The sequence below is a fragment of the Triturus cristatus genome, chromosome 4_2 (assembly GCF_964204655.1).
Source record: "Triturus cristatus chromosome 4_2, aTriCri1.1, whole genome shotgun sequence".
Classification (NCBI taxonomy): Eukaryota; Metazoa; Chordata; class Amphibia; order Caudata; family Salamandridae; genus Triturus; species Triturus cristatus.
Genome location: NC_140586.1, coordinates 345,344,691 through 345,364,844, shown reverse-complemented (window position 1 = coordinate 345,364,844; position 20,154 = coordinate 345,344,691). Strand labels below are relative to the sequence as shown.

The window sequence follows — 20,154 nt, the reverse complement described above, 5'->3', positions numbered from 1 at the left end:
GCGGGCCTCACAGCAACCTGAAGAGTACCTGAGACCCCCCCACTCAAAAGGAACTTGAGCTACCTCACACTTACTCTGTGAGTTGTCAGCAGCTACAACGGGGTAGAATGCATGAGGGACCACCTGCTCTCTGGACACCAAGTGACACTTGACAGCTGTCACACTCGCTCCGGTGTCTCTGAGAGCTTCCACCCTATGGCCATTAATGGTCACCCACTGCCTATATTTCTTAGTGTTACTAGGCAGAGGGGTTGGAGGGACCATTTCCACGTCTCCTAAAGAGACCAGGGACATTTCTGCGGGACCCCACCCACCGGGGGCACCCATCTCCTCCCCTCCCAGGGCTACACTCGCTACCTGACGAGGGGGTGCACGCGGCGGTGCATTCGAATCCTTCATGGGACACTGGGGATCATAATAACGGTGTCCCACCTGCTTACAGGCATAGCAGGTCATGGGGCCCCTGTGAACAGGTTTACCTGTCGGGGCCTCTGGTTTCTTTACAGGGGGAGGCTGGGAACCCTTCCCTTGGTTCCCTTGGGGACTACTTTGGGGCCCTTTCTGAAACTCCCTCTGTTTACCCCTGTCCCCCCCACTCTTCTGCTGGGGACCCTGCCCACCTTTGGCTGAGTCTCCCACTGGACCCTTGTGGACCCTGGTACTGACCCAGCGGTCCGCCTCCTCAGCAAGTTTTCTAGGGTTAGATAGCTTGCCGTCAACAAGGTGCTGGCGTAGCTCTGGAAAACAGTTATTAGACAAGTGCTCCCAAGCAAACAAATCATAAAGAGCATCATAACTATCAACCTTGCTACCCTTTATCCAACCATCCATGGTTCTGCAGAAAAAAGACACATATTCAACCCACGTAGTACCAGGCAACTTCTTACATTCTCTAAAGGTTTGTCTGTACTTTTCTGGAGTTAAGCCATATCTCAGCATTAAAGCATCTTTCATATGAGTATAAGACATCCTATCCTCAGCAGGAAGGCTCAACAAGGTATCTCTCCCCTCGTTTGTAAAGCGGCTCCACAACCCCGTTCCCCAATCCTTCTCAGGGACCCGGTGGGCCAACAATGCTAACTCATACGCTTTAAACCATTGGCTAATATCCTCATTCTTACTGTAATCTTTGATCACATCCTTAGGAAAATAAAACCTACTTTCTGCAGGCACGGATGGAGTGCTGCCACCAGAGGGATTCAACTCTAAACTCTTAGTTTTAAGCTCCATCTCCCTCACCATCTTCTCACGTTCAAACGCTAATTTCTCTCTCTCAAAATCTAATCTTTTGCTCTCCATTTCAGCTTCTCTCTTGCTTCTCGCATTCTCTAATTCCAACTGCCCTCCTAATTTAAGTTTTGCCATTTCTAACTTGTACCCCCTCTCCTTCTCCCTGTCTTCTAATTCTTCGGGGGAAAGGCTCCTAGAGGACGCACTACTGCCTGGAGATGACACTGGCCCACCTGTGGGCTCTTCCTCTTCCTCTTCTTCTTCCTCTTCCGGTACCACCACCGGATCAGAGGGATTTCTGGCCTCTAACCAGGCCTTCAGCGCTTTGAGGAAGCCCTCTTTCTTTGAGACACCTGTGGTAGGAACTTTAAACTGCTTGCAAAAACCTTTTAGATCTTTTAGCGTGTAGGAATCTATCTTCTCCTTATCGAATTCCCCCACAACATTCTCCACAGGTGTAGCAGCTCCGGCATTCTCCATGGTCAAAACTGGCAGTGTTTAAGAAAATAAGCTCCAGGAAAGCGGAGAACAAAAATAGGCAATCCTACCAAACAGACTGTGGCTGCGTTATGGTCTGCTTTCACTATGTAGCGTACACTAATCACTGCACATGAGTCATAAATGCAAAGTTCAAATCCTCACCGCTGACCACCAATGTTAGAACCGGCGGTCTCTAGTTGGCAGAGGTATACACTTCTGACAAATAGGGACCAACCAACTCTAGTCAGGGAAAGGGGATTACACACTCAGATAACCCCTGCTACCCCCTTGGTAGCTTGGCAGAGCAGACAGGCTTATCTCAGAGGCAGTGTGTTAAGCATTTATGACCACATACAGTAATAAAGTGAATACACTACAGATGGACACGACACAGAAGTTATTATAAAAATAGTATTTTTATATAAGGCTTAGCACAAGACCAAATAACGACAAAAAATATACCACAGTCTTAATAAATACTCTTTGGAAGGAAAAATAATAGTTCAAGTAAGGTTTCTTCTTGGCAAATAGTTCTTTAGCAAAGTATTCCTCTGAGCACAGTTCTTTGGCAACAATGTAACCCCCACAGGAGTCACACGACGTCGAGTCTACAAGATTCCCAAGGTTCGGCGTCGACCGCGAGGAGCGCTACGTCGAGCCTGGAGTCGCAACAGACCCCACAAGTACAGTACCTTGAGAAACGAAGAAAATGATGATCCACGGCGTCGAGATGTCGGCGTCGAGGTCGGCGTCGATCGTGCCTCGGAGTCGGGCAATCCGCAGCGGCGTCGAGGGATGTCGGGCCGGAGCAGCGCTCACGGCGTCGAGAAGGGCGTCGAGTCGATGCGATCAGCAGCGGCGTCGGGACGGGGTCGCTTGGAGGTAGAGCCGATACTCACTCCTCACTGGCGTCGATACCGGCGTCGAGACGGGGTCACTTGGAGCCGGGGCCGATACCCACTGCTCACTGGCGTTGCTGCTGGCGTCGAGACTGCAGATTTTCCCTTGTGTACTGGAAACAACACTTTCCAGCAATTCAGCAAATGGTGAAGTCCTTTGGCCCTGTGACTTCAGCAGGAGACTGGCACTCTTCCAGTCCTTGGAGATTTCCTAGCAAGTGTTCAGAGAGTACACACCAAGTTCCTCTCTCCTTGTTCCTTGGCAAAAATAAAGAAGCAGCTTTCAGGTTCCTCCACAGCAAAACAGCACTCTGGCAGAAAGGGGAGGCAAGTCCTTAGATCAGCAGGCTTCTTGTCCTTGGTACAGGTTTCCTTGTCAGAAGTGATCTGAGTTCTTGGTTCAGGGGTCCTTCTCTTATACCCCTTTTTCCCTTTGTTCCCTTTGTCCAAGCAGGGAGATTCCCACCATCTCAGGTTTGTTGTGGGTGTTGCCAGGCAGAGGCACCTGGCCTATTCACTGAGCAGGGCAGAGTCCTCAGCCGCCCAGCAGGAGGCGGAGCCAGTATTGTCCCTGGCAGGAGCAGGGCTATCAGTCGCCCAGCAGGAGGCGGAGCCAGTATTGTGTCAGGCAGGGCAGGCTACTCTTCCCTCACTCTACGTGTAAACGCCCCATTCACCCCACACTGACTCACTCAGACCTCTGGAGCCACCCAGCCCCTGACACACACACCAAACCAGCAGAGACCGGTAGATAGTTGGACAAGAAAATAGCCACTTTCTAAAAGTGCTATTTTCAAACATAGAATTTAAAACCCATCCATCCTAAAGGGTGCGTTATTAAATTCTGAGTTCAGGGATACTAAACTCGACTTGCTACCATGCTCCCTGAGTCAGATAGATTATAATGGAGTTAATAACCAGTCTGCCCAGTCTGGCCTATTGGAGGCAGGTAGCCCTTCAATAGTGAAAAACGAAAATGGCTGTGATTCACTATTAGGTCATGCCACACACATCAGGGCATGACCTACCTTTTACCAACAATGCACCCTGCCCTAGGGCCTACCATAGAGGTGTCTGAAATGTGGCAAAGTGAAGGTTTAGAGACTGGTAAGTAGGTTTCCTTACCAAGTCGACATGGCAGTCAGGGACTGCACGCAGGCGCCGCGGTGGCAGGCCTGAGACACATTTTGCACGCTGCTTCTGTGGGTGGCACAACCAGTGCTGCAAGCCCACCAGCAGCAGTTAACTTACACGCCCTTGGCACACGCAGTGCACTAGACTAGGGTCTGAACAGTAAGTCAACCAAGCCAATCATGGTAACACCAATCAATGTAACAATTTAATATAGGGAGCACTTGCACTGTGGCACTGATCAGCAGTGGCACAGTGCCCAAAGCAATAAACCAGCAAAAACATCGTAACCGGAGGAGGCAAACAGAAAAAATGGAGGAGAGACTCATGCCAATGATGCCAGGTCTAACAACCTTTATTTAAAGAACTGTTTTAAGGCCGGGATAAAACAAATAGGTTGTTTTTCCTCAATTTGTAGTATTATATCATACGATGAATTAAGATTGAAATTTGGTCTAACCCATAGAGAATTTTTTTAATATCTTCAGGTTAGAAATTATTTACAGAAAAGGGGGGGGGATTTGAAAGATATGGAGAAAGAAAATTTGCAGACAAACTATTACAGCCTAGCCCCCCATGAATTGGGGGTATGTACAGGATGCTTAACAAACTTATGAAAGATGATTTGGATAAGTGTTCTACCAAGTGGCAAGTTAAGTTAGATATCACTGAGACTGCATTTCAAAATGCTTTTATAAGCTCCCAATAGGTTTTAATGGCTGCTAACCTCCAAACACAGTATTAAAAGACTTGTTTTGAACTTTATTACACCCCATATCGGATAGCAAAATGGGGGAGGGAAAAGGAGTGTACTGTCCAAGCTGTACTTTGCACAAGGCAGATTTGGTCCATATGTTTGCTACATGTAATCTGAATTTTTGAGAAGCAAACTGCAATTATTTATTGATTTAGCCCCCCGTTAATGTAACTGGGTATTACCAATCTGGGGGCAGAAGATGGGTGTTCCCTGTTAAGCATAGCAATGGCTGTGTATAGATTATGCATTGCTTCAGCTTGGCTAGACCCAGTACCTCCCTTGTTCCAACAATGGCTGGCCAGATTATTAGTGACATATAGTCTTGAGAAAGCTATATATACTCGAAAGGGACATAAAACCAAGAAAAAGGGAATACGAATTTTGAAACGCATAGCGAATTGAAAGTGGGTTCAACAATCGGATAGGTAGAACACACTAGCACTTTATGGGATTATTTTGCCGCAATAATTGGAGTAGGAAACCAAAAGGTGGGCTGGTGTGGGTTTTAGGCTTGTTAACATTGCATCTGCTACGTATTGTGCACTACTGTATTTAGAATTTGCTGCTAAATGATGAATGGATTCTCTAGGGGTGCTTTTTCTCCGTAAGCCTTTTTTTTGTCTGTTGATATGAAATAAGAACTCACAGTGATTTAATGTTGATCATCTTTATAGCCTATGAATTTCTTGTGATGTATTTAAGTGTGGGGTTCAGGGTTTGGAATAATTATGGGGGAAAAGGTGTTGCTTCAATAAAAATATATAAAAAAGGAAATGCCTGCACAGCAATGACCAAGATAGTATAGGAAACAATGCTGTCACAAGGAAGCAAATAATGGTTATATGCACAATTGGGCACACTGTACCCTGAGACTGGTACACAAGTCGTAAGAGTGAGTAGCACACACAGCAAAATGTGAGTCAAAATGCAACTCTTTGCCTTTATTTTCAAACAAATGTTAGGAGTGGCAAGCACCACTGATTGTTGCAGCTCGCACACTGAGCTTGCTTGCAAAGACAGTTGATGCATGTCTTCGGTGCACATAGCCTCGTCTGCAGTGTACAGACACCATTCATTGCCACACATAGATGAAAAAGGAATTAGAGAGAACATGGAACTATGTTGGGACCAAGATTATTTCTATTTGCCTGTAGGTACCCCAGAACACACACAAAATCATGCTGGACCAACTCATCATGATAGCGGCCGGGAACAGAGAGGGTGACGTCAATTGGTGATAGATTCAGGAGAGTCTGGCATAAGCAAGTGTTATTTGGCAATGAAAATGGATTTGTCGTTTTCCCATGAGTTAACTTTGTCACTATTTCCCTTTCAACTTTATATCTGGATGGATGTTGTCATAGCTTAAAAGCAGACAAAGTTCTTGATTGAAATGTCAAAACCCATAGGCAGTAAACTTCACAAACTACTGGTAGAAAAGTTTAGTGTATGTAAGAATTACTGGAAGTTCCCTGGTGGAAAAGTTGTAACTTTGCACATAACTACATCCTTATTGCTTTATATGGTCATAGGACTCCTCAGTAACTATTTATATCCTTATAATGTTTTGTAGGGTGCATATAATCTATTACATTAGTTACAAGATGATGAGTTCTCGACTTACTCCTTGGGTGCATCTTTTAAATTAGAAGTGAAAGAAACACTTTCATTCAAATTACTTTTGAGACAGCATATAGTTTGGGTCAGTGCTATGTCCCAACCCTTGGTGCCATGTTTACCTGAACCACTACTGCTTTAAGATGAGATCTTGACAAAGGAGCAAGTAAAGTGGGGGCGCTCTGATTAAATACTAGGGCATAATTCCTTCTAAAGAAATCACTAACAATCACTCGCCACGCACATTCTCATGAACACATTAGAACACATTTTAACACACTGACTCTCGGATATACAAAGGAGTGATTTAGAGATTATTGCAGTGCTAAAAATGTATGCAACATTTTTGCATTGGTGTTTAGGACCATGCTGATACGAGTGGCATGCCAGGTGTTCCAGGGTTTGCAGCCACATTTTGTAAAGAGGTGAATATTAAATATGCAAAGTGGATGCAAACAAATGTGCACGTTTCTTTACACATTTTTCAAGTAAAATGTCAAAATGCATCACAAAAAAATGATGAAGGCAACAGGCAGAAATAGTTCAAGATTCATGAAGATTTGCGCAATGAGGAAATATGAAGTGTTACATTGCGCTAACAGCAAAAGGTTTAGCAGCTCCGTATTTAACAAGAATGACACATGATTCAAGACGTCTTGTTTATGTTTTAGTATTGTATCATATCATAAACACAAGCAAGTTAATTAGTGGAATAACATTTTTTCAAGTTTTGAAAATCTTCAAGACCAGAAACTCTACCTAATCCTTTGTTTATCATAAATATTATATGTGTTATAACTCCTCAAATATTGTCTAAGGTAATGAATGTAGCACAGACTATAAACACGTAATATTTAGTCGTCATAATGCTCACTAGTTTTCAATTAAGGTTTAGGAACAGATAAGTTCTGTGTTTCAATCAAATGTTTCTTGATCATATGTCAATCTGTTCCTAGGTAGCTTAACGGAAGACTGGAGTGATTATATTTAAAAATAAATATTACCTTATTTTAGCAGTCGCAGAACAACAAATTACCAAAAAGTGGAAGAACTCGAAAACACATTTTGTTTCAAGCTTGGAGGTACACAATTTGTTATACCCATAGACTTGATAGAGTTTATATTGCACCTATTTCACTTGCTATGAAAAGGAAATGTTAGAATTGGGGGTCTCTAGTTGGCAATGGTTTGCACCTTTGTCCAAGTAGGGACCCTTCTTCCTAGTCAGGGTAAGGGCGATACACTTCTAAAATAACCCCAGCTTACCCCCTTGGTAGCTTGGCACGAGCCGACAGGCTTATCTTAGAGGCAGTGTGTAAAGCATTTGTGCACACATACAGCAATACAGTGAAAACACTACAAATGGACACCACAACAGTTTAGAAAAATAAGTAATCTTTATCTAAACCAAACAAGACCAAAATGACAAAAATCCACAATATAGTAATCAAAATATGACTTTCAAAAGGTAGAAACAGTTCTGTCCATAGCAAACTATGGATGCAACACTTTCAACACAAAGTACCTTGGATGCGTCACAGTCACAAACAAAAACAGTCATAGCGAAGGTGATGCATTTGTTCCTTCGCCCAGGGAAGGTGATACGTCGGTTCCTTACTGAAGGGGAGGTGATGTGTCGTTTCTTACTGTGCGGGGAGGTAATGGATCGGTTTCTGACTGCGGCCCTGGTGTTCTTGTAGACTTGGCACCCAAGTGCTATGGGTTGCGCACCGGAGGTGAGTCGTCACTTTGCGAGGCTTTGCGTCGCCCAGCGTCGTTGCTGAGAGCTGCACAGTGAGGCTTTTCGTCACCCGGTGGGACTCAGCGAGGCTTCGCATCACCCGGCATCGGTTCCGAGAGGCTTTGCACAGTTTCGCGATGCTTCCCGCGGGTTCTTGCCGACATCAGCTGCAAAATCCTCTTCTGAGGCCTTTTGACTGCAGGAGGCCCCTCAGGCAAGGGTAGGACTCACAGATGTCAGCGTCCAGCAGCACCAGCAGAGTTGCTAGAAATCTTTTGTGTCCCTGAGACATCTTAACAGGACGCAACCTCTATTTCAAGCCCTTGGAGATGTTCCTCAAGCAAGGGACACAGCACACAGCAAAGTACTTGTCCTTTCCTTGGCAGAAACAGCTACTGCAAGCCAACGTCTGATAGCAAACAGCAAAGGGGCAGTAATCCTCCTCAGTTTCTCCAGCTCTTCTCCCTGGCAAAGGTTCCTCTTGATTCCCAGAAGTGATCTTTGAAGTCTTTTTTTATCCCTGAGACTTCTAACAGGAGGCAAGCTCTACTTCAAGCCCTTGGAGAAATCTCTAACAGCAGGATGATGAAAGCACAGTCCAGTACTTTCCCTGCCCAAGACAGAAGCAACCACTGCAGGCCAATCCCAACAGCACACAAAACAGGGGCAGTACTCCTCCTCAAGCTTTCCCGGTTCTTCTTCCTGGCAGGTTCCTTAGTTCAGCAGTAGTCTAAAGTTTTGAGGTCTGGGCCTCATTTTTTATAGCACAAATTCCTTTGTTCACTGGTGGCAGAGAAGCTCTTTTCCCAGCCAAAACCAGTTCCGTCCTCATGGTGCAGTTTCCCGGCAGGAGGTGGAGACAACACTGTGTAAGGCAGACAGGGCCTATTCAGGGCCAAGGGAAATCTCCTCCCACCACTCTAAATGCAGACCAGGCCTATTCAGGTGCTAGTGAGAACTCCTCTCCCTACTCTGAATGCAGCCCAGGTCTATTCAGCCCAGCCCCCATTCATTCAAGAAAGGCAGGACACACATCAACCCCCCCCCACCCCCCGGTGGCTGCCTGAGAGAATGTACCTCCCAGCCCCTGTCACTCCAAAGCCAGCCAGTCAATACACAAACCAGCAGAGGCACACAGGATGGCTAAGCAAGAAAATAGCCACTTTCTAAAAGTTGTATTTTGAAACACACAATATTAAAATCATCTTCACTAAAAGATGCATTTTTATATTCTGAGTCCAGGCATACTAAACTTCCTCTTTCTATTTTGTCCCAATGGGAAGTTATATTTATAAGCTGTTATAAATAAACTCCCATTCTATCCTATGGGACAGATAGTCTTTCAATAGTGAAAAACAAAATACACTGTTTTTGACGATCAGGACATGTCACACACCTCAGTACATGTCCTACCTTTCACATACACTGCATCCTGCCACTGGGGATACCTTGGGCCTACCTTAGAGGTGTCTTATAAGTAAGAAAAGGGAAGTGTAGGGCCTGGCAAGTGGGTTCACTTACCAGGTTGACATGGCAGTACCAACCTGCGCACAGACACTGCAGTGGCAGGTCTGAGTTACATTTACAGGCTGCACATGTGGGTGGCACAATCAGTGCTGCAGGCCCACTAGCAGCATTTGGTTTACAGTCCCTGGTCACACACAGTGCACTGTACTAGGGACGTACCAGGAAATCAAATATGCCAATCATGGAATCAGCAATCTATAAATACAATTTACAAGGAGTGGTAAAGTGCCCAGAGTCATAAAATCACCAGCAACAGGTCAGAAGAAATATAGGAGGAAGGCAACAAGTTCTGCGCTGACCATGCAAAAAGGGCCAAGCCAACGGGGAAGCTCTATGATCTCCCGTTACCATTCATCTAATACAGTGTTTTGTATGCTTTACAACAATCTTTTTATTGAAGAGGTGACTAAACCCCCATGTAAATCTCTCTTGATTAATTCTATGTGAAGTACAATTTATAATTTTCTACCACATTTGTCTAAAATCTGAATATATATATATATATATTCACAGAAAAAAAACATAGGTTTCAGGCACGTTATAGTTAGGAATTAGCATTTAAAAAACCTCAGAAATTCACTGAAAAAACCATAGGTTTCAGGGGTGTTATAGTTAGCTGGACTTTTCACTTGTACAAAACCATTGAAATTCCCCCGTTATAGTTAGTTCAGCTAACTATAACTCGCGCGCCCGCAATGCACTGCTGATGACGTCACATATTACATCACTCATGACATGGTCAGTGACATCACTCATGACATCACTCATGACATCTCAAATGACATCACTGATGACATCACTGATGACATCATCCTTGTGATAGAGTGGCAGACCTCCTCTTACCCTAATGTAACCTTTGATACACACATTCAAAAATAGAGACTAACATTTTCAAAACAATGGACATACCAATACCAGTTACAACAACCTCTTCAGTAATTCTAAGATCCACATACACATCCACTCATTCACCAACAGTCCTATACAGTCACTCATACATGTACTCACTCATCATATGTACTCATACACCTATACATCCCCTGTTACACAATGTGTGTTTTTCTGAAAATTAAATATGTTTTATATATGTATATCTCAAGGTCGATGGAAGAATAAATGGGTATATAAGTGTCTAAATGGATGATTTGTTTTTGAAAAATTGATTGTGTAACTGACTGATTAAGTGTATCATAGTGAATACATGGCTTAGTGAGTAATGTTTAAATATGTAAATATCTGTATCAGTCTCTCACTTTGTGTATAAGTGGCTGCATGGGTTGGGGAGTAGCTACATGGGTGTCTATATAGGTTATTAGTTGGTTTTTTGAGTATCAGTCTGAGTGTCTGCATGGTTCGGTGGGGGGTATTACGTAGTGCATAGGTGCATGAATGAGTCACTCACTCTTTGTATGTGTTGAAGACAGCATGTGTGCAGGACTGTATGGGTGGATGAGTGTGTGTATGGGTGTGTTAGTGAGTGAATGACTGTCTCAATAGTGTCTTTATGAGTAACTACATATGTTTTAAACTAGTATATGTGACTATTGGTGTATATAAGTGAGTATATGTGAGAGTGAGAGATTGAAAGAGTTCCTGTATGAATAAGTATGTGTTTCTATAAGTGATTGTTTAAAAGACTAAGTATGTGTAAGTTTCTGTAGAATTAAGTGTGGTGGTGTGTGTATAACTGTATATGCAAATACATGTATGTTTGATTCTTTATTAGCATGAGTGACTATGTGTGTGAGTAACTCTATGGATGAGTGGCATTGTGTAACAGGATTTATAGGTGTATGAGTACATATGATGAGTGAAGACATGTATGAGTGACTGTATAGGACTGATGAGTGGATGTGTATGTGGATCTTAGAATTACTGAAGAGGTTGTTGTAACTGGTATTGGTATGTCCATTGTTTTGAAAAGTTTAGTCTCTATTTTTGAATGTGTGTATCAAAGGTTATATTAGGGTGAGAGGAGGTCTGCCACTCTATCACAAGGATGATGTCATTTGAGATGTCATCAGTGATGTCATGAGTGATGTCACTGACCATGTCATGAGTGATGTAATATGTGACGTCATCAGCAGTGCATTGCGGGCGCGCGAGTTATAGTTAGCTGAACTAACTATAACGGGGGAATTTCAATGGTTGTGTACAAGTGAAAAGTCCAGCTAACTATAACACCCTTGAAACCTATGGTTTTTTCAGTGAATGCCTGAGGTTTTTTAAATGCTAATTCCTAACTATAACGTGCCTGAAACCTATGGTTTTTTCTGTGAATTTCAAAGGTTTTTTAAATGCTAATTTCTAACTATGCCTACAGAGATAGGACATGTGAAGAAAGAAGAAAAAATGCACAGAAAGAAAAAAAAGAAGTGCAGAAAGAAGCAACAGAAGTCCTCAAAGACGAAGAAAAGTGCAGGAAGAAGGATAACGTGCATAAAGATAAAAAGAAGAGCAGAAAGAAGCCTTGTTGCAAAATCATCCTGTACCCTCAACTTTTTCAGACGGATACTGGTGGTAACTGAGTCTGACTAACCAGTCCTAGAGCCAGTGCTATGTTAAAAGACACTTAGAATACAGTGAAAACACCTACATACACTAGGGAACATTATGCGTTGGGGTCCCCCTGTGATTAGCATTACCTCCTCTGTAAGTTCCTAGTATATAATAGGGCAGGGGATTCAAACTACCTCTTAAAACAGGCCACAGGGCGTTTTTGCACACGTTAACTCAGGCCCCGTCCCCTCCCTTCACCACTGTGTAAACACGCCCTGTGTCCGTTTTTAGTTGGGAGATTAGGTTCATTTGAATCCTGAGGTTCCTAGGGTCCAACTAGCCCACTAGGTACCTCCAGTAAGTGCCACAGAGCTGCGTTGCAGAGAGGTGTAAAAAGTGGCACGGCCTGGACCACCTCTCTGCAATGCAGCTCAGTGGCGCTTACTGGAACCACTTGGTGGGCTAGTTAGCCCCCAGGGGCCCTCAGTATTGAAGGAAAATTATATCCCCAATTTAAAACGTGCCATAGTGCGTGTTTGCACACGTCACCTCAGGCCCCGTCCCCTCCCTTCACCACTGTGTAAACGCGCCCTGTGGCTGTTCTAAGTTGAGAGATTAAGTCCCCTTGAATCCTAAGGGTCCCTAGGGTCAAACTAGACCACTAGGTACCTCCAGTAAGCGCCACAGAGCTGCGTTGCAGAGAGCTGTAAAAAGGGGCTTGGCCTCGGAACACCTGTCTGCAGCGCAGCTCCCTGGTGCATACTGGAGATGCCTGTTGGACTAGTTGGCCCTCAGGGACCCTCAGTATTGAAGAGGAATTTATTCCCCAACTTACAACTTGCCAGGGGGCGCGTTTGCAGAGTGCTGCAAGGAGGGGGCGTGGCCTCCGGCACGATGCCAGTCTTTTATTTATTTTAATTTTTTAAGAAGGGGGCTGTGTGGTTCCCCTTCTTATTGTAATTTATTGGCCCTGATGACCCCATCCCCCAGGGCCTGTCTCCTAATTATATTTTTTTGACCCCAATCCCCAGGGCCGGCCACTGTTTTTTATTATTTTAAAAAAATATATATTTATAGACACACCTAGGACATGCTGGACAAACCGTACGTACCTATCACCATGATGATTTGCGTGATATTCATTAAAAGGCGACTATGCATACAATGAATCCACTTGGAATGTATTTACACCACTAGTGCAGCTCTGACATGTCTGATGCCCTACCGTGCCTAATCCCGGTAGACACCCTTGTCGTTTATTTATACAAACTTGGGTAGCTATTGACGGGCACATTTAATACACATGCACACCAAGCCATTCAAAGGGGATTCGACAAAAATTCGACCAAAACTATGCAAGAAACCCCCCTCACGGTTAATAAAACACACATCCACTGCCGGATGTGTAATACTTTTTATTTTACTCTCTGGAAAGGGGACGAACATCACTTGAGAGTCACAGCGCGCTCCTGGCAGAGCCCAATGCTGTTTTACACCCACCATTGCCTGCTGAGTGCCACACACCTCTGTGTTGTATTCCACTAGCTAGTGCATATGCTATGACACTCTCTAGCCCATGTGCACTGTAACACCACCCCGTGAATATGTCATGCCACACTTGTCTTCGCACGGGTTATATTGCCCCATCTAACGTGCCTTCCTCGATGCCTATGTTATAACGCACAGTGCTATGCCATACATATTACAATCTGGGATCCATATCTTTGTCACAGTGCATATGCAATGTTACACTCCTCAGCACATATTTTATATTACAACTTTAGAGGCTAGTTAGGTTACACAACACTGCCCTGTGCATATTATACTCCAAGGCGCATATCGCATAGCACGCGCTAGTGCCTGTGCTATCTCGCGCTCTCCAATGAATCTGTCATTGCGCACAATGTATTGCATATTATATTTCACGCCCGGTTCATCTTATATCACACTTTTTGGTGCATAGTTTATACCATACACTATATCTAGTTTTCATTTTCAATCGTGCTCTCAGGACTATGTTCTATATAACACTGTGTTCACCTACTCTTTTCACGGGCATTACATTTTGCGATAGGGGGTGGAGGGTCAGGGGGTGTTTCTGCCAAGTGAGCCCGGAGTCACAGTCACAAACGTCCTCTTCTTCCTGAATAAAAGTGAGATTATGCTGCATACTTGTTCATATTTTAAGTAGTTCGCACAGACACACGTTTTAAAAACAATAAAGTTCCTAATACCCGCCTTCTCTGAACAGTTAGCTTGCTGCCCCATCCCTCTCCTCCCTATCCTCTGTTGTGTGAATCCATGGACTAGCCTCCTCCCTCCTGCCATGCATAGTCTGATGTGCTGCCACTGCCCTCAATTTAGTATGATGTACCAGTCCACTCCTCCTGCCCTCCATTGCCCAATTCTATGCCCCATCATTGACCTCCTGCTTAAACTCTGTGCTTAGCTTGCTGCCCCTATTCTCCTTCCCCCTGCCCTCCGATGTCTTTGTATATGCCCCTGCTCCATCCTTTTTGCCCACCATGTTCCATGGACCTGCCACTCCTATCTACTCTGAGTGTTCTGTTGAGCTGCCACTCCCCTCCCACCTTCCTAGCATTGTCAGATGACTGTAACCTGTCCCTGCCACCTCCACCCTGCCTGTCCACATGCCATGCCCCTATCCTCTTCCTCCTGTCCTACATGGTCCATTGTACTGCCACACCCTTCTGCCCTCCCTGGTCTGTTGTGCTGCAACTGCTCCTCCTACCTGCCCCGTGCGGTCTGTTGTGAGGCCCCTTCCCCTGAACTTTGTCTGTGCACAGGTCCTGACCCTCCCTTCTATCCTCCATCGTCCTTTGTGCATGCCCCTGCACCCTCCTTCTTGCCCATCATAGCCATTGTGCTACCACTAACCCTCCCACTTGCCATGCATGGTCTTCTGTGCTGCCATGGCCCCTCCCACCTTCCCTGTGTGGTCAGTTAGCTGCCCCTGAACCCCTCCCACCTTCCCTCCATGGTCTGTGTGTATGCCATCACAGTCTCACTGTTGCTCTTCATTGTGTGTCTTGCTTCTAGTGCCCATCCTGCCTGACCTCCATGGCCATCTTGCTGCTCCTGCCCTGCCCTCTTGCCCCCAGCCCTCTGTTTACATGTGCAGACCCCTACTCCCTCCCTCCTGGCTTGTCTGTTCCATTGTTCCATTGTAATGCCCCTGATCCATCCCTCCTGCCCTTTATGGTCTGTTATGCTGCAGCTTTCTCTCCTGTCTGTCCATTATGGTCCTGCCTCTTGCCCCTCTTTTCTCTGTTGTCCATGTGCATGGTCCTGTCCCCTCCCTCTTGCTTTCTATGGATTGTTGTGCTGCACTCCCGTCCCGCATGCCCTGTGTGGTGTATTGTGCTGCTGCAAACCCTGATGCCTGCCCTGCAGGGTCAGTTTGGTGCACCTCTCCATGTCCCTCCTGTCCTCTGTTATCCAAGTCCATGTCCCTACCCCAATTCCTCCTGCCTACCATGATTCAATGTACCATACTTGCGAACATTTTGAACTTGGTAAGAGGGAGATTTTGAAAAAAAACTGGGGTATTGATTTTCCCCTTTGAGTTACATTGAAAAAGAGGAGATTGTAGACAGGAGACAGATAAAATAAAGCACATTTGAGCTTAAAAACATTGGACGTTTCCTGGCTGAATCGGGTCTGTTGGCATGTATGGTTGTACTACCATTGCCTCTTCCTTCTGCCCACAATGGTCTATTACATTGCCACAGCCTCTCTTGCAAGTCCTGTATTGTTGGTTTGTTGCCCCTGCCCCCCTTTCCACTGCCCTCCATAGTCTGTTGTGCTGCCACGGCCCTTCCTGCCTGCTCAGTGTGGTTAAATTGTTGCCTTTGCACCCTCCTACCTGCCTTCAATTTTCAGAGTCCGTGCCCCTGGCCTCTGCCTCTCAACAGTATCCTAATGAACAACTAGATTGCTAACATTCTATATTTATTACAAAAGTGTGGAACGCCTGACGTCATCTTGATGTAACCAAAACTGTAATACCTAGAGCATTTCCTTTAGAAATTACATATATGAGAGGGTCTTATTGGCATCAAAATTATGGTTAGTGCTCTAAAAGACTAAAATAAGGACATATTTTCTGAGTTTTCAAATAGCGAGAAAGCACTTTTAAATTATTTGTTACCTTTAAGTTTTTTTATCCAGTTGACCACTTGATTAAATGTTGCACTTAGGGGAGAGGATGTGGTGTTACTTCCAGAACTGCAGACTTTGCAACTGGGGAACCAGGTTGGAGTTTCTGCTTCAGCTCGACATTCTGTGATTCTGGTCAAATCACTTAGTCTCCCCATGTCTACAACCAAAATGAATTTGTTCTTGTGTGATGTAACCAATGCTCATGTAAAGCACTCCAATACCTGACAAGTCTGCACTATATAACACTGCAAAAACACAAAATAATAAGTGTTTTGCACACTTCTGTCATTGGGCTATATTTGGGCTACATCTGGGTGATTTTGGGCTACATTTGGGCTCTTTTGTCTCCGGTGGCCATCTTGGGAGATTTATTTGTCATGAAGTTTCCTAATTTCCTCATGTACTGCAGTCTCCTCAATAGGAAATGCTTTCAGTGTTTTACTTTGATTCCATCATGAAGGTATTCAGATATGTCACACATTTGCCATAAATTCTGAATGTTAGCACTCTAGTTGCTCATTAGATCACTGTAGTAAAACTACTGTTCACCATGGAAGTCTGCTCCTGGTATTAAAAGTGCATGTTTCAGTCTGCATGTCAGAATGTTTTAATGAAATAGAAGAGGATTTGAGAAGTCACTCAAAATGTGCCCTCATTTTCTTTCTTCAGCATTAATCATAATTTCTATGGCAAAATGAACCCCTCATTGTGTTCCTTTTTAAATTAAATGTTTTAAGTGTTACCAGTTTATTCCAATCAAGATGGCTTCAGGTGTGCCATACTTTTGTCATAATGAAGACAGTAAGTGCTCTAGTTGTTTTTAAGAACACTCTGGGACATTCTGTAATTGGGCTATACTTGGGCTACATCTGGGTGATATTTGGGCTACATTTGGGCTCTTTTGTCTCTGGTGGCCATCTTGGCAGACTTATTTGTTATGAAGTTTGCTAATTTCCTCATTTACTGCAGTCTCCTCAGTAGGAAATACTTTCAGTTTTTTTCTTTGATTCCAAAGGCATTCAGATGTGTCACACATTTGCCATAAATTCAGAATGTTAGCACTCTTTTTGTTCATTAGATCACTGTAGTAAAGCTACTGCTCACCAGGGAAAACTGCTGCTGGTATTGAAAGTGCATGTTTCAGTCTGCATGTCAGAATTTTTTAATGAAATAGAAGAGGATTTGAGAAGTCACTCAAAAAGTGCCCTAATTTTTCTTTCTGCAGCACTAATCATACTTTTTATGGAAAAATGAACCCCCTCATTTTTTTCGTTTTTAAATTAAATGTTTTAAGAGTGCCCACTTTAATCCAAGCAAGATGGCTTCAGGTGTGCCATACGTTTATCATAAGTAGGACTGTTAGCGCTCTAGTTGTTCTTTGGAACACTCTGGGAAGCTGCAGTAGAACACAAAGGAATCAACTGACAGTCTCTGCCCTTGTTGGATGTACATGTTTCACTGAGAATGGCAGAATTCATTCTCACATGACTGAGAAAGATAATGTGAATTTACAGAAAATAAGCTCTCAGTTTAGCTTATAGATCACCTTCCAAACCTCTGTGGGAAAAGCATGAGAAAATATTTTTCTCTCAATCATGATATCCCAGCAGAAGGCTTTTTCACATGGTGAAATCACCTTAGAACATACCACAAGTCCTAAAATGAGTATGGTCCCATCAACAAATGATTTATAATGTAACTAAAGTCTTAAAACCTTCTATTAACTGCAATGCTTTTTAATGAGTTGCTATCATGTATATTGGTCCCAAGATGGCTGCCAACACTTCTTGGATGAAGTGCTGACAGCCAATCAGATCTCAGGATGAGATGTGTGGTTAGGCTCCGCCCACATATATATATGATTTTACTTTTGATTTTCTCAGGAACTACTGAACAGATTGACACCAGACCTGCAAAAGGCACATCCCTGACCTGAGGACTACCTCTCTGCCAAATTTCATGTAATTCTGTTCAGCCATTCGGGCTGTACCTTGGACTAAAGGTCCCTATGGAAAATTGCATGGGGAAAACGCGTTTTGGGACCCCCCTTTTTTCTCAGCCCCCGCTTGACGAATCCCCCCGAGACTTTCAGGGTAGGAGCGGAGCGGAGCGCCCCACCTATTTTGAAAATTTCGCGAGGATTCGTCAACCGGCGCCAAAGTTATTCCAAATAGAATGTTGCGGATTTCCTATGGAAACACGGTCCTAACTATATATATATATATATATATACACACATATATATATACACACACACATATATATATATATATATATATATATATATATATATATATATATATATATATATATATATATATATATATATATATATATATATATCCTACTGGCAGTCGCCAGTAGTTAGTCTAGGTAGGACCTAGTTTCCATAGGAAAAACCTTTTTTCTTTTCCCAATAACTTTGGCGCCGGATGACGAATCTTCGCGAAAGTTTCAAAACTCGTGGGGCGATCCGGTCAGCTCCTATCTTGAAAGTTTCGAGGTGATTCGCCAAGCGGGTGTAGAGATAAAAGGGGGGTCCCAAAGCGTGTTTTCTCCATGTTATTTTCCAAAGGAAACTTTAGACACGACTACAGCCCGAACTGCAGAATGGAATTACACCACATTTGGCAAAAAGGTAGCCCTTGGTTTAGAAAGAGACATTTTATTAAATGGTGTGAATCTGTTGAGTAGTTTCTGAGAAATTCAAAATATAGAGGTCAGAAAATCAATTTCCCATAGGAAACTTAAAACACGACTACAGTCCGAACTGCTGAATGGAATTACACAAAATTTGGCAAAAAGGTAGTGCTTGCTTCAAAAATCATCCTTTTTTTAAATGGTGTAAATCCGTTCAGTAGTTGCTGAGAAAAGCAAAAATAAAAGTTTAGATATTTAGAGGCACGGAGGATCCGCGCAACCTCCCAACCATGAGCTGTATTCTAATTAGCTGTCAACACTCTAAACCAGGAAGTGTTGGCAGCCATCTTGTGCCTCGGTAGAACCGAGGCACAAGAAACCATGGAAACAAACGCATAAAACAAGAAAAGGGGGCAGGGTAGAAACACCCTGACCCCCTAGGCCTGCTTAGGTTTTCCCACAAGGACCCCCAGGGCCCAAAAAAGCATTTTTTCCGAAAAAGAAAAATCGTCGAGATGCGCGGAGGATCTGCGGATCCGGCCACGAAAATAAAAAAAACGAACCGCGGGCTCCCGCACTTCGTTATTATTTAGCCCCCGGGTGGGCCAAGTTCCGGGGGCATTCAATAATGTTATTGTGGGAGCCCAGGGAGGCCCCCGCAGCCCCGGGGACTGCCACCCCCCGGGGCTTTCCATAAATATTCACGGGGGGCACACAGCCCCCCACAGCCCCGGGGACCGCCATCCCCGGGGATTTTATTAGTTATAATCGTGGGAGGTACATGGCCCCTCTCTGCCCCAGGGACCACCACCCCCGGGACATTAATTTCTTTTAAATATACACCTGTGTGGGGGGGGCTCGAGCCCCCCCACACACACTGGGGTCCGCCACCTCCTGGGGACACTAAGTATGTTAATTCAGGGGGTCCGTAACAGACCCCTGAGCCCCGGGGACCACCACCTCCCCGGGGCTGAATACACATTGGGAGGGGGGCCACGCGGCACCCCCTCCTGGAGCCCTCGATGGCCCTGGGGACCGCCAGAGATGTCATCGGTGATGTCACTGACCATATCATGAGTGATGTAATATGTGATGTCATCAGCAGTGCATTGCGGGAGCGCGAGTTATAGTTAGCTGAACTAACTTTAACGGGGAATTTCTATGGTTTTGTACGAGTGAAATGTCCAACTAACTATACTTTCCCTAAAGCATATGGCTTTTTCAGTGAATATATATATATATATATATATATATATAGATATATATAGATATATATATATATCACGATCAAGATCGCGGAGGCGATCGAAACGCGTCTGAGGCGGACACTTGTCTGACTAAATGAAATAAAATGTCAGGATTTGAACTTTGAAACCGCTTGGTGCATTTCTTGGATGACAGTATTGAGCATTGACTGAGGTCCGTACCTGTTTCCAAACTCCCTTTGTGAA

General features: G+C 44.2%; 1 protein-coding gene across 2 annotated transcripts in view; it reads right to left on the bottom strand.

Moving 5' to 3' along the window:
- The window catches only part of LOC146833852 (2-5A-dependent ribonuclease-like), a 409,083-nt gene that overhangs the window by 58,297 nt on the left and 330,632 nt on the right, over positions 1-20,154 (bottom strand). The window lies entirely within an intron of this gene.